This window comes from Protopterus annectens, chromosome 1.part0, assembly GCF_019279795.1.
Source record: "Protopterus annectens isolate FY-2018-M chromosome 1.part0, PAN1.0, whole genome shotgun sequence".
In the NCBI taxonomy this organism is placed as follows: Eukaryota; Metazoa; Chordata; order Ceratodontiformes; family Protopteridae; genus Protopterus; species Protopterus annectens.
In genome coordinates this window covers 8,128,892-8,144,015 of record NC_056725.1, presented here as the reverse complement: position 1 = coordinate 8,144,015, position 15,124 = coordinate 8,128,892, and the positions used below count along the sequence as shown (strand labels likewise).

Genomic DNA, 15,124 nt, shown 5'->3' with positions numbered 1-15,124 from the left:
AACAAGTCACTAGATAAACTAGATGTTTGGTATTGCAGGTGGCACTATATTTGAAGCAATACTCTATTCCTGTAGTGGGATGTTGAAAGGAATTAATAGTATCTATAAAAGGACAGGCTTTGCATTTACCACATCTGAAAGTTCCTTTCTTCATGATATATTGCTTCTTAGGGAAACCATCCTTCGTGCATAGCAGCCTTTTAATATTATTTTTTTGTTTTTAAAAACAAACCATGGTGTGTCTCCCACTATGTATTTCAATTTCTCATCCTCTGTCAGTATCAGCCAAAACTCCTTTATTATAGTACTAGAAGCAGATAGAAATGTTACATGGTCCAAAGATACTTTACACGCTTTCAATACCTTCTACTCCCATAGGCATTATTGTTCTAGTTCATTTACCCAGCATTTAAGTACAATTAAAATTAATTGACTGGAGGAGGCAGAGCTCTCTATCCCATCACTGTTTAAAGTATTAGAAGAATTTGCATACTCTGTGGGATATAATGTCAAGAAAAATGGGATGATGGCTCTAATGGTAAATTACACTCCTTCAGAATTAGTTAGGAGGTTCCCCCAAGAAGTTATTTTATTTGAGAATAAAAATTTGGAAGGTGAGAGGCAGATGCCCCTCATAACTTCTGTGGGAACTTACTTCCTTGAAAAGGTTAAGCTAATTGTAGGAAGCTGGACGCAATTATCATTGCCTCTTTAAACAGCATGTTTTGGGTGTGGGAATGGTGCTCTTCCTGAAGTGTCTGGTCATACCACTGGTTTCATCCATGCAAAGGCTATATTGAGTCAATGTGAAACTTTGTTCATAAGGTTCACCTGGTGGCCTTTGAGGTGAAGATTAAACCATATTTTATCAGGGCCCTGTTAGGAGTTGAGGATTGGGGTTACCTGATATAAAGCAATAAGTTAAAGCAGCACAATTAGCCATATAGCTATTATGGCAACTGGAGGATTGTTACATGCCATGGAAGGTGACTGAATTAGAATGAAGATATGTGCTTTGGGTGCATCCAGTTTGAAAAGGGGGGAGTGCTGATAAAGTGAGTGATAATCCCATAATGAATATACTGTGACTATTTTAGAAGCACTAGGGGCACTGAGTGTGCATCATAGAATGGAAACTCATTACCCAGGTTTTCTTCTTTCACACAAATGCATGGAGTGTAGCTTTTCACACTTTGCAGCCCTAGGGCTAAAAATAGATTTTTAATTTTATTGTCATTCAGGAATGACATTTTTCCAAGGTTTAAAATAAGATTTTCCTCTTTCCAATCTGATTCGGATATGTGGATGGGGACAATTAGAAGAGAAATAGATAGCTAGCTATTTGACTTGTTTTTAATTAGGCCAACTGGATAGAAATTGTCTAAAGTATTCAGAGGGCTTTCAGTCCCTCGAGTTTTGGAATTTGTGGGAATGTAAGTTAGTAAGAGACCTGGAAGAAGTGGATTGATAAAGAGTCCTCCTGTTGAATTCCAAGCTGTCCTGCTACTCTTCTCCTGGCTAAACATCACTGTAGTTGTATCCACCTGTCCTCTATCAGTAGGGCCCTTTTAGGTCTTCCTGCATAAACAATGTTTCTGGACTTCTATCACAAGACTGAGCTTAGCCACAACTAGAAATTCCCTGCATAAACAATGCTTCTGGACTTCCATCCCAAGACCAGCTTAGCCACAACTAGAAATTCTTACCAAACTATCTGCTATATAGTAACAATGTCCTATGCATATTCTCTTGCTCCTGTCTCAACCTGATGGAAGTTCTCAACATTATCTCTGCTATTTAGTAAAACTAAAATACAACTCTATAGAATAAAATAGTATCTAGGATTTATTTCATTTTTATTTTTTTTCATTATATGCTAATTTTTATTTATGTGACATTTAACATTTGCTGTTTTGTATTATATTACATTGAGTCTCCCTGGAACTCTAATGAAAAAGGACTGATCATGGCCCATTTGGGTTTTCCCATTAAATAAATGCTAATCAATAAACAGAAAAAAAGTTGACCCAAGCATAGAACAGTTTCATTCATTCTAATAAGGAATAAAAGTGCTTATCTGTCTATATTAAATTGGACCTGTAGACATTACACTCAGGACAACTTTTTTTTCTTTTTAATATTTGATTTTTATTGTGGAGTACTTGAGATCAAATCCTAATCAAAGACAAATAAATAACTAAATAAACAATTGTGATATTTATCAAACTGAGCATTGTAAGGTTGTTAACCATTGTAACTTGGGATATGGCTGGATACCACTTTGTCTTTTATGCCTCATTCGTGCCTCGTGTGGAAGTTTGTGTTGATGATGTTCTGAAGCATTACAAGCTAAGTTACCAAACCAAACTCCTCTGCTCCTTCCTGTTATCTTAACAAGGAGGCTGTTCAGTGTTTTGTTTTTTTTATCTTAACAAAGAAGCACTACCACAGCAGGCTAGCAATTTTGCCTCAGCCACAGGTGGGTGGCTCTGTTGTGCTAAATCTGGGACCTTAGACCACTCATCTTTTTCCCCTGGATCTCTGTGGTGTTGATCATACAGGCACCATGGATCAGGGTTAGCCACATCTTGTGCAGCTATTGCTGAGACACTTTTGTCAGTGGTGGTAGCTACCCCTTCTTACCCAGAATGTTGAGACCATCCCTGGGGAAGCTGTTAATCAACCAGTTTATCCAAACTTTCCTAACAAAAAGAAACAGAAAACTAAATGCATCTTCTTCTGCTCCAGCTTCACTGGACAGTACCAGTTTTAAGTCTGGCCCAGGGTGTGGTACAGACTATTGACCCTTTTAACAGGGGGTGGTAAAACAAAAAAGGGATTTCTCTTTTCCTGAAGAGATTCAAGAAATTCAATCTGGAGAGGAATGTGATGGACTGATACTGTCTTTGTCTATTCAGATTTCTGATTTTGACACCGAGAATAGCATGTTATCTTAATCCCCTGCCAATGATTCTGTTTCTCTGAGACTATTTCCAGAATATGCAAGTATTTTCATTGGGAGAACACTGAGGTTTCTCAGTCTCTCAGAAAATACTATGAATTGTTACAAATGGAGTTCTCAGAATCTCCTTCCATCCCCCAGTGGCTGTCAGTATTGGAGGATGTATTTATCACAGTTTGTGGTTTTCCTATTAGCCAGCCTGCTGCATATAAGAAAGCAGATAGAATTTATAATGTTCCTCAGGCATTCAAATTTATATACATCTGTCCCAGTCCTGGCCAGCTGCTGCCAAGCATTTTGCTGATTCTAATCCTTACCCTTCTAACAAGGATGGTAAAATAAATGATAAGTTTGAGGGAAAAGTGCATGCTAATGCAATTTCAATATTTAGCATTTTGAATTGACAGACCCATTAAAATTTATTCTGGCTTATTGTGAAAATATGAGGAACATTTAATCTACTGTGTGTAGTTTAGTTTAAAACTTCTCAGGTCTCTACTTATTATTTAAAGTGTGTGTGTGATTCTGTAGATACTGTATCCAGGGCTGTTGTCACTGGTACTGTATTGAGGAGGTCTGCATGGCTGCATTCTTAGAACCTCTCAGGAGATGTAAAAAGAAATTATAAATTATCCATTGGATAGAGATTTAGTTTTTGAACCCTTTCTTGCAGAGGTTATCAAAAATGTGAAGACAGTGGTAGCCTGATACAAGGAATCTCTCAGATTTTTCAGCCTTCGTTCTCTAAATTTTCCAGAAGAGTTTCTAATCACACATGCAATCTCATCAAAATGCTTGCAAGCAGACATTTTAAAAAAACAATGACAGGGAGGGTCCAAAAAGAAAGCAGGAATGACACACAGCAAAGGACAGTCAAATATATCAGAATAAATATGTCTGGAGCCTTAACAGCCCCCCCTCCCCCATCCTCCGGTAGTCCATTATCCCTTCCAGAAAGTCTGAATCTCCATTTCTGTCTCGGGCAATGGATTGGGTTACAGAATGCAGTGGGAATTATTCCACATCTACCAAACCAAACTCCTCTGTTCCTTCCTGTTTTGCGGCATACACTTTCTCAGGAGTTAATGGACACAGTTCTTCCTTATTTGGGAAGAGAGTTTTACTCAAGAGTGCTTCTGGTGCCAAAGAAAGAAAATGTCTGGAGAACAGTTCTAGACCTTTCTTTGCTAAACCAGTTTGTGATAGTCCCTGAGTTGAAAATGCTTTAATTTCACAACTTTTACCCCTCCTTCCTTAAGTTTTTTTGGTAACCTTAGGTTTGAAAGATGCTTATCATCACAAGCCTATTCATCCAGACTAGAGATGTTTCTTAAGATTTTATGCCACTGGATTACATTATTAATTCTCTGCCTTACACTTTGGACTATCTACTGCACCAAGTGTGTTCACAATGCATGTAGCACCAGTCATAGATTATATTTACATTTTTTTTCATATTTAGATGATTTGCAAACCTTTGCAGAGTCTTTTTGAAAGTGTCAGAAATCTCTTATTTGAGTAAGAGATCTTTTCTGCAGACTGGGATTTCAAGAGAACATTCAGAAGTCTTTTTTGACTCCATCACACAGGACTGTGTTCCTGGAACATCTGCAAGAGACACCCCAGTGCAAACAGCTTTTCTTCCACAGGCACGAATATATCTATATTTAGATCTGTTCCAGGGGGTTTCTCTCAAAGTTTGAGTACTCCAAAGGAATGCCTCAGGATTCTCAGTCTTATGGCATCTGTGATTCTCATGGTACCTCTGGATACCTGGGATTCATTGCTTCAGCTATTCTCATTGTTCCCCATGCTGGGCTCTTTTCTTTTTTTAATTTTTCCAAATGTTTTTGGTTTCCCAATACAACAAGAGGAATTGACACATTTTCTGATTCAACTTAGTTAGAGCTCAAGCAATTTATATTTCTTCAGTCTTTGTATGCCATGAGTGTTCTTCTTAGCATCTCTAGTGTACCCAGAATTGCCTATTTCTATAGTTCATACAGAATTACATGTATTGGTAGTGTATTTAAATACACCTGAAAATTATTTTTTGTTGGTCCAGTGACTGCCACTATTGGAATGATCTATTCCACAGTATTCTACTTTCTGCTTTCATATCCTTGTATTTTATGACTTTGTGTCTCATAGTACGTAGCACACTATAATTGCTAGGTGTATCTATTTTAATGACTAATGATACTTTTGTCCATTTTCTTTGACTTTTATATTTATTTTGTGGAACCAATGCCTGAACTATCGCAGTCAACAAATTCAAATCATTCCTTTTCTAATTTAGGATTTCTGGTGGGCCAGACAGGTAGACCTCAATTCAGGGGTTCTCTTTACTGTAACATCTGCCAGTACATAGTTTTATAGTAGTTTTCTCACTTTGCATCTGCAGCTTGCTGTTAAGAAATCAAACTTCGGCGTGACTGGAGCCCCTTACTCAAGAAATGTCACATCAGTGTCAAGAAGATGATGGCCCTAATCAATGGTCTCAAAGTTCTTCACCATCTCTGAGCATCAAGTACTCTCCAGTTTGTGGCAAACTGTACCACAGTTACATGTACATAAATAAACAAGGAGTACCCCTTTGAAGTTTAAAAATGACAGTGTGGAAAGTGCCCATTCAACACAATTTCTTTCTACAAGTAAACTACCATCCCTTCCTTTTCAGCATAGTGGCAGATTCTCTAAGTTGGTCCAGGATAAAACCTGACAGATGAATTTTAAACAGATAGATATGTCTTCAGCTCATCCATCAGTTCAGAATTCCTCAAATAGAATTGTTTCATCAATACAAAGTAAGTAACTGAGTCTATTTTGCTCAAGAACTCCTTCCAAACAAGCAGTGGTAATAGATGCTTTCTTGATAAGAAAGAAAAGGAGGGGAAAGTTTCTATATGCATTTCTATTTTTACATCCGAGTTCCAAAGTGCTTCAGAAGATAAGAAGGGACAATCCAAGGGTATTGCTGCTGATCCCCTTTTGTCCAAGACAACATTGGGTCTCATTTCTTAAGGAATTGACCAGAAGTTGTTACCAGACACTTTCTCTCATGGTGAATTTCATTTCTGAGGACAAGGGGTCATGAATACATCCCCATTCTACAGACCCTGAAGCTCACAGTATGGATAATAGGATTTTAGTTCCTTTCAAGCACCACTTCTCTCAGAATGTGTGGCATTTTTTTTTAGAGGGGCTAGAAAACATAACATCAGAAAGTTTTCTGTATCTTAGTGGAAGAGGTACTGTATCTGTTGTCAAAATATTGAACAGGGCTCAAACAATGCAGGGATACTCCTGATCCTTCAATATCTCCGTGAGTTGAACACTACATCTGACTTATTGTGCACGTCTATCAAGGGACATCTTTCAGCAAAATTTACTTGTTTGCCATTGGATCCTTCTTTACCTAATTCCAGTTAAGTTAGTCTGTTTCTTAAGGGCATTCTTCACATTAAATCTCCATTGAAAAGACACTCCCTTCCTTGGAACTTGAACTGGGCATTAGAAAAGCTAACTCTTCCTCCGACTGAGCCAGCTGATAATTTTTCTTTGAAATTCCAACTGCTTTAGTAGTAACCTTAACCTCAGCCAGAAGAGTTTCTGAGTTACAGGTCCTTTATGCATTCCTACTTTTTTCATAAGGATGGAGCAAGCCTTCATATCACTCATTATTTCTTTACTAAATCAGTTTCTGAATTTACTCTTGATAAAGGTGTCCATTTAGTTGCTTTGCTTCCAAGCTATCATAAAAAGGAATTACTCATAATAAGGGATAAACTCAAGATTAACTTAGAAAAGATAACTGACCTGAGAAAATCTGACTAGTTGTTTGTGTCTTCTGCTGGAAAGCCATTATCAGTATCTAAACAAAATGTTTCTGTATGTTTCTGCAATGCTATCAGCCTTTGTTATACAAAAACATGACAAACACCTACTAGGAGTAGTTAAAGCCCTCTGTACCAGAGCAATAGCTACTTTATGGGCTTTTATGCAAGGATAGTATATAAACCTATACTTGAATCAGCCACTTGGTCCTCAGTCCACCCCTTCACTAAACATTACAAACTCGATGTTCAGTCAAGAGCAAGAAATGGATTTGTTATGACTGTCCCCCATGACATCCTAAATTTGGAGAGAGTAACCCCCTTTCTCCACTCAATCTAATCATGCTATGGGAGTTATCCCAGGTGTTAAGAACACTGTAAAAGTAGTCTAAGGACGAATATGACACAATTGTGTAGGTAACTTACCGGTTCTAATAGATTACTGTTGCAGCAAGTACACCCTCCCTCCATCTCCTGTAGGGGTCTACAGTTGAAGTTGTACCTTGTGGCCAAAGTGCGGTATTTACTAATTACTTTCATTCCACCACCCTAAACATCTTGCATTCTCAAAATTCACCCTGCCTTTAATATTTTTATCTCAGGGTTCTAACTTTTCCGTAAGACATTAATGGAGAAAAAAAGAAAGTTATGAAAATGTTCCAGATGTACATACCTCCTATTCAGTGACACTGATAATTGCCTATGGTGAACATATAGCTCATGAGGGAAGGGTCCTGAGTATTAGAAGGATGGCTGGATGGACAGGACAAGATGTTAAGAATACTGCAGCAGTGATCAATTCAAACATTTACCATTATGGCAATTTACCTACACAATTGTACTTTCATAAGTTCATTGTTGTATACTAGTCCACCACCAGGACCTTTATAAGCCTAGCTTTGCAATCCAGCCCAAATGTTTCCCGTTGTATCATGAGCATTTATTAGGAGGGAGTATGACAGTTAAGATGTTTCTAGAGGTTATGTGTGTGTGTGGGGAAGGTATGTTTGTTTGGGCCTTACTGTCTGTCTCTGTCTATTAGAGATATGGGGGGGGGGGGCAAACCTAGGGTGACTTTCCGATTTGCCATCCATTGGTCAAGATTACTCTTTAATAGGTTTAGGGATGGACTTTGCTTCATATGGATGAGGAGCCTGTTCTAGAGCATTGTGATTCCCTGAGACACATATCTGTCTTGCCAACATGTCTTATTTATGTCACAAGCAAAATCTAATTCCTTGGATCTAGTGGTTTTGATGCTGTTCATTTTGTGTATTTGCAAAAGGTCCATCAGATGCTGGATTCGAGGATGCCCTGCATGCCAAGCATAGATAGTTTCTCAATAACCTGTAAGAAACAGTGTAGAGAGATAAGGCGATGTGTATAGATAATGTGTTTACACCCTGGATTGTCCTGGTAAGGAACCTTTGTGATCATTCCAACTATTGCATATGTGTAGTCAGGTACATGCTGAAGGGGGCACTATACGATATTAGGCCCTTATCAGAACCATCATTAGGTGGCACTACGACTTACTTGGACATATATGCCATACGGTTACTTATATGTTGGGTGACTAAAATGATGCTTACTACCACCACAAGTTGGTCAAAGGCCAGGTCTCTGTCTACATATTTTCCCAGATACCTGGCTACTGGTTCATCTCTTAGGGGGGCTTATAGATGGAATAATTAGCCTGGGTGGCAGTTTTCACAAAAGGTACTATAATCCATTTCTTGACACTGAGTTTTAATTCTTAGGCTGACATGGCACAGTTAATGGGAGGTAAAGCTTTAATTATTTTTTGTCTGGTTACCTGGAATCCTCTCTTTAATGTCAGTAACTTGTTTAACTATGTTGGATTTTGAGCAGTGCTCTTAGGCTGTTTAACTGGTGTTTATAGTTTGATTTCTAATGTCATAATGATAAGTTGTAATTGTGATTTTATTTGTAAAGTTAGTCACGAAGTTGAGTGTTCCTTATTTAACTGTTTATTACACAGATTTGGTGGGGCTATTCCAGTCATATGTGCTGTAGTTTGAATATTTATTATACCATGACCCCCCATTAATATTCCAAAATGTGCACGCTGATTGGCCAGCGTGCACATTGTAAATCAACTTATACTAATGGAAAAAGGTCCGGTCGCCCGGACTTTTTCCATTAGTATAAGTCTCTTTTAAAACACTGTCTCGCTATGTTAAAAGAGTTTAACATAGCGACACAGGTTTAAACAAGCAACGGAGATCTCCGTTGCTTTTTAAACTGTCTCGCTATGTTAAACTCCTTTAACATAGTGACACAGTGTAAAGCGGAGATCTTGCTTTCTCCGTTGCTTTTTTTTTAAACCTGTCTCGCTATGTTAAATGGGTTTAACATAGCGAGACAGCTTTAAAATAAGCAACGGAGATCTCCGTTGCTTATTTTAAATCTGTCTCGCTATGTTAAACCCATTTAACATAGCGAGACAGGTTTACAAAAAAAAAGCAACGGAGAAAGCAAGATCTCCATTGCTTGTTACTGTTTTGCTATGTTAAATGGGTTTAACATAGCGAGACAGCTTTAAAATAAGCAACGGACATCTCCATTGCATATTTTAAAGCTGTCTCACTATGTTAAACCCATTTAACATAGCGAAACAGTAAAAAAGCAACGGAGATCTTGCTTTCTCCGTTGCTTTTGGCCACAGCTCTGATGTACTACGTAGGCATGCGCAGTACATCAGAACTGCCGCGGATACCAGACAGCTGCAGAAGGGCAGCAAAGAGGCATTATACAATGCCATTATTTAAGAAAAGTAATTATTTATTTTCTTAAATAATGTCATAGTATAATAGCAATAACCCACTTCTGGGTGTGGGTAATGCGGGATTTACTCACGGTTGTCTTTGTTTGGTCCCTCAGGATTCGCCCTCGGGACCAAACCACGCCAACCGTGGGTAAATCCCGCATTACCCACACCCAGGCATGGGTTATTGCTATATTATCACACTAGTTGCATAAAACACTGAAAACTCATGAAATGCGATTACCCCTATGCATTTATTTATGTATTTAAAATATAACTATTTATTTATTTTTAATTTATTGTTTTTTAGTACTTGCTTTTGGGCAGGAAAGTTGGTTTGTTACCAGACTCTCTTTCACCCACAAGCGAAGCTCACAGCCAAGGAGATAATTAATGTAACTAAATGCAGGAAACAGGAAAACATTCCTTTTCTAGCTCCATTCCTATTACCCCTTTTGTCTGATTGCATAGTAGTACTGTTTTGTATGTCTTTATCATTTGCACTCTCTTGATGCAATAGAGAACTGTACACTGTATTTTGTGTCTTCTGGCCCTGGTTATGGCTGCAAAGGATCTGTAGACCGGTCCAGTAAGATGATTTAACAAACAAAATAATTAAACAAGCAAGCAAACAAATAAACAGAAATGAAGAGAGATAAAAAGACGTATTTATTTATTTATTTTGATATTTTATGATACTAAAAGTAAATATAACATTATGCAGTATTGCTTTACATGAGAAAAAAACTACATGACAGGATAAGTGACTGGGTACTCAGACTACACTGCAGGAAAGAGTGTTTAATATGACATATGTCAAGCGGGGGGAAGGGTATCGTATCCTGGCATGCAGTAATAGTTGCAAGAACATGGACTGCAGCAGTTCATACTACACAAAACAACCTCCACGCAACGGGCCTATATCATATGAGCAAATCACACAAATTGCGAACGCTCATAATATCAAACGTTCCGGACCTCAAAGTGCTTTTTCTGAGATCGTGGTACAGTGAAGAATGGGATATTTGCCCTTACCTCACTGTAGTGTGATCTCGGATTTGGAATATATATATTTAGCGGGGGGGGTGTAGCCCCCCACAATAGGAACTTCAAGGTCCGGTAAGTTCGATATTATGAGCATTCGCAATTTGTGCGATTCGCTCATATGATATAGACCCCCAAAAAACAGACTTTTCCAACATATCACAATTACAGATGAAAAATTGGAGACTCCAATTCCATGTGTCATGGTTACAACATACCAGAGTTTAGTACTACCTATATAGTTGTATCTGGAAAAACATATTAAACATTAAAGAAGGAGGCTTAGCTGATAATTCCTTTGCATTCCAGTAAGATCTATGAACTAGTGAGTTCCAGTGATTTCTTAACAAATTTGATACTCTCTTCTAGGTCCGTTGAATATTTGTAAGCAGTCAGTGTAACTAAACGGTTTAATAGCTAGGAGTTGAAATATGAAAAGTTAGAGGTGCTCCAGGCAGTGAACTTAGTTTTAGAGAAGACCCATTCACTAGGTTTAAGGCCAAATATATGTAAACTGAGTACAGTGACACCATTTCTGTAATGTAGATGAATATCGGTAAGAAAAGTATAGACTATGACTGGGTCAGGGATTGTGTAGGGATAATAATTGCCATTTAGGAGGTTGTGCAGAAAAGAGGCAAGCATTAAAGGCACTCATCACACACTTGGCACTGAATGAGCAACAAACACACAGACCTTCTTTGGAGTACGTTATAGTTATTTATCATTACATGACAATCTTTATTAGATGAAGGAAGGAGAGACTTGGTGTGCAGTATACCAGGATAAAAATATAACAGCATTTCTACTCATATAGCAACTTCAGTTTTATGCAAAATGGCAGCACAGCATGAATGGTGTCAGTAGTTCAAGTTTGCAAACACACTGGCAAACCAGGCTGTGTACATTATAGGCTACTATTCTTAAAGTAGCAATGCAGTTATGTAAATTGCACGTATACTCAGGAACATAGCAGCTATTCATTTTTTATATCACAATGCTAGTGGCAGGTTACCAAAAACACATTTGGAAACCTGAAAAAGCCTTCATACAATATGGTGGTAAGTTATTAGAAAACAGGATAGGAATTCTGCCTTGACTTTGCACCTATGTAGGCAAGACTGTATAACGTATACTATTAACTGTCATTTATTAACCAGACAGTCCAGCTGGGAAATCTATTTTCAATAGAGTCTTGAGGAGTTAAATTCCAACTGCATACAGAAAACATAGACTAGGACAGAAAGAAGTAATCAGAGATTAGAAAATGTACATATACAATCAATGAAGATGATTAAAATTCATAGTTCAGTTAGGATAAACATCATATATGCATTTAAAGTACATGTCTCATCGATACACTAAACATTGCATCTGGTTATTGTTTAATAGTACATTTACTGGAACAGCAATGTGGAGGTGAAGTCAGGCTATGGTAGTGTAAAGACAAAGGAACAATATAAGATAAGATTACCTAACTTGGATAAAAAGAACAGAGAGTAAAATAAACATTACATTAACTTATGCCACATATGTGGTCTTTGATACAAACAGGGCAGTTAAATAAGTTTATCAGATAGGTCATTTTCCATGCATAATAATAATAATAATAGTTTTCTATAATATCCTTCCTGGAGGGCATTATTTCAGTTACAAAATGTTGTCACAAAGAAACAACTGCTGTCACCATTAATCTCAGCCCATTTCAATCTAAGGGTTTCTGAGAATGTTTTAAAGTCTTTAAGCACACTATCACAATATTTCAGAAATGGGTGTAGATTTTTTTCAACAAAAATCAAAAGGGGCTCTGTCACCCACCCTTTGCTAGATACAGTGGGGCGCATTGGTGGTTTATATAGACTTTTATGGATCTTAGGTAACCTGTATACCTATGGAATAGTAGGGCTGCTCACAGTAAAATACTCAAATAATTGCTCATTAATCATCCATGTATCAACAGATCAAAAATCAAAAAGGAAACCTTATCTGTAATGCCCTTCACAACAATGCATGATACAGATTGATATGTTACATCATTATTTAACAATTCAAACATTTGTTCAAGATATAGTCCCTTGTCTAGGACAACACTCCCTCCTCCTTTGTCGGCAGGCCATATCTCAATAGAGTTCATTAGTTTCAACTCTTCCAGGGCTTTGTATTCAGATTTGCTTAAATTATAAAAAGTCTCAGAACAATTACCAGCATTTAATACTTCTCTAGTCTGTTTGTCACATACTTCAATAAATGTGTCTATAATAGCATTACTGGGGGGAACATATGTGCTGGGCTTCTTAAAAATACATTTATTCATTTGAGTGTTAGTACCAAACATAGTTCTTAAAGTTAGACTGCGGCCAAACAGATGCAAATCTCTTAGAACTTCAGGTAGATGTGCTTTCTTTGCTGGCACAAAAGTTAAGCCTTTATTTAACACCATAGTCGGAGTTTCAGTAAGTGTATGAGAGGAAATATTGAAAATGAAACCTGCCTGAATCTTTTCCTGTTGTGCCCTTCTGGACTCCTCGGTATTTGCTGTTGCTGATTCCTTGAACGTCCCTTGATGGGTAAAGGGTTCTGTAGTAAAAAATTATTCACTTTGTTAGTTAAGCTGGACCCTGCTGATGTCATCATTCCGTTGCTGGAAGTTTGCAGATGCCTGCCATCTTTAGGTCTTACGACTGGTATGCCATCTCCATTTGGAGTCGGCTTACTCATATTCATTAAATCAATAGGTAATTGTGCAGAACCATTTGTTACACCTGTACAGTTGGTAGTCATGTTGCTACTTTTCACGTATGTCGCATGTGATGTAGAGGGCGTGTTAGGTGGCTGCTCATTCAAAATAGCACTTCACTGCCTCGCTATTGCAATTGGCTCTTGCAAAAAGTGTATTATTCATAGGGGGCGTTCTCTAGCCCAAGAGAACACATTCCTCATTTGAAAATCATTGAAATCCCTATTTAATTTACATGTCTTAACGTTCAGTAGCCTTTTTTCATAATTCAGAATGTTGTCATGTAAGGTTTCAAGTTTAACACCAACTAATTCAGAGGGGTAGGAATCGAGTATTTTATCATACAGAACAGTAATGTCCTTAGCCAGTTCATCTTCTTGTGGCCGAAAAAATCTATCAGAAGATGTAAATACCTTGCACTGCATTCTAGGTTAATAATTTGCCACTGCCTGAGTAGTTCAGGATAAACTTGTCCATATGTGGGCATTGTCAATACACTGAGACCTCGAGGCACAAGGTTATGCTTAAGACATGCCTCAAAATGAAAACGTTGCCATTGTAAGCATTTAAATTTATATAATTTGTTCTCCAGCTCCTTATATGCACTATTAAAGTTATTCTGTTGTTCAAAATCATTACTTACTGCTGCATCCGATATATTTAACCCTACATTTAGAAGAGGGTTGTTACAAACAGTCAGTAGTCCATTGAACCTTCCTGTTGACAAGCCAACTGTATCCTTAAAGTTGTTTCCATTGACTGTATTCATAGATTCAGATGTAGATGACTGTATACTTCCATCTGACATGGTCAGTTTGGAGAGGAAAAACAATTGTAGAACGCGAAACACAGAAATCCTCTACCAACTAATAAAACAGCTGGTGTAAAATAAATATAGTTGAAGTAGCAAACACCAACTGTACCACAGCTAGGAAGTTTATTATAAAACAGGTAAGCGCTCCTGCCTTTACTGTTGTTACTCTGCTTTCTTTTCTTCTTTTGACAGAAAATATTACATACCTTAGATTTGTTCAGCATTTATTTATTATTTACTGTATGAATGGCTCTGCACTGTGTTTGTTTTTAATATTGGATTGTGATTTTAAAGCAAATTAATTTAAACATTATTTTATGACAGTTAAACATGGTTAAAGTATGTGGAGGTAATTATAAGACTGGATTGGCATATATATATATATATATATATATATATATATATATATATATATATATATATATATATATGTGTGTGTGTGTGTGTGTGGATTCATATCACTTCACTGAAAGACCATTTCACTGACACCCATTTCACTGAAACCAAATCACCTAAAGTTCATTTCAATGAAAGTTAGTTTCACCTAAAAATCATTTCACTGACAAGTAGTACTCTAAGGCAATTCAAAGGTATAGGTCCTTTTCCCCACTGTAGTGCGATCCTGGTGTTAGTATATATAGTTAGGGGGTGTGTGGTGGGCACAGCCCCCCACTTTATTTGGTTTTCTGTTGTATGGTATTGTTTTACATTATTTGGTAAAACCCAGCTAGGTGGGGGACTACGCCCTGCACAACCCCCAAAGTGGGGGGCTGTGACCCCCCCACCCCCTAACTACGTGTACTAACACCAAGATCGCACTACAGTGGGGAAAAGGACATATACCTTTGACTTGCCATAGAGTACTACTTGTCAGTGAAATAAGTTTTAGGTGAAATGAACTTTAGGTGATTTGGTCTCAGTGAAATGGGTGTCAGTGAAATGG

At 37.6% G+C, this 15,124-nt stretch overlaps 1 protein-coding gene across 3 annotated transcripts in view; it reads left to right on the top strand.

Moving 5' to 3' along the window:
- SLC8A2 (solute carrier family 8 member A2) overlaps positions 1–15,124 on the top strand; it is a 1,241,705-nt gene that overhangs the window by 1,110,321 nt on the left and 116,260 nt on the right. The gene's annotated exons all lie outside the window — the stretch shown is intronic.